A 1,112-nucleotide genomic window follows, 5' to 3' on the forward strand; every position below is an offset into this window, starting at 1 on the left:
TTCCTGCATTGGAGAAGGAAATGGCAACCCACTCCAGGGTTCTTGCCTGGAGAATCCCAGGGACGGGGGAGCCTGGTGGGCTGCCGTCTATGGGGTCGCACAGAGTCGGACACGACTGAGGCGACTTAGCAGCAGCAGCATGGAAACTGAGTTTTCTCTGTTCTCTCCAGGGGAAATGACATTAAAATAGAAAAATGGCACGTGAAAGGTGGTTAAATAGTATGTGGAACATTGGGAGAAATTTGTATGTTCTGTTCAGTTCACTCAGTCCTGTCTGAATCTGCAACCCCATCAGTTCAGTTCAGTCGCTCAGTCGTGTCCGACTCTTTGCAACCCCATGAATCGCAGCACACAGGGCCTCCCTGTCCATCACCATCTCCCGGAATTCACTCAGACTCACGTCCATCAAGTCGGTGATGCCATCCAGCCATCTCATCCTCTGTCGTCCCCTTCTCCTCCTGCCCCCAATCCCTCCCAGCATCAGAGTCTTTTCCAATGAGTCAACGCTTCACATGAGGTGGCCAAAGTACTGGAGCTTCAGCTTTAGCATCATTCCTTCCAAAGAAATCCCAGGGTTGATCTCCCTCAGAATGGACTGGTTGGATCTCCTTGCAGTCCAAGGGACTCTCAGGAGTCTTCACCAACACCACAGTTCAAAAGCATCAATCCTTTGGCACTCAGCCTTCTTCACAGTCCAACTCTCACATCCATACATGACCACAGGAAAAACCATAGCCTTGACTAGACAGACTTTAGTCGGCAAAGTAATGTCTCTTTTGAATATACTATCTAGGTTGGTCATAACTTTTCTTCCAAGGAGTAAGCGTCTTTTAATTTCATGGCTGCAGTCACCATCTGCAGTGATTTTGGAGCCCCCAAAAATAAAGTCTGACACTGTTTCCACTGTTTCCCCATCTATTTCCCATGAAGTGATGGGACCAGATGCCATGATCTTCGTTTTCTGAATGTTGAGCTTTAAGCCAACTTTTTCACCCTCCTCTTTCACTTTCATCAAGAGGCTTTTGAGGTCCTCTTCACTTTCTGCCATAAGGGTGGTGTCATCTGCATATCTGAGGTTATTGATATTTCTCCTGGCAATCTTGATTCCAGCT

Source organism: Ovis canadensis, chromosome 8 (assembly GCF_042477335.2).
Source record: "Ovis canadensis isolate MfBH-ARS-UI-01 breed Bighorn chromosome 8, ARS-UI_OviCan_v2, whole genome shotgun sequence".
Taxonomy (NCBI): domain Eukaryota; kingdom Metazoa; phylum Chordata; class Mammalia; order Artiodactyla; family Bovidae; genus Ovis; species Ovis canadensis.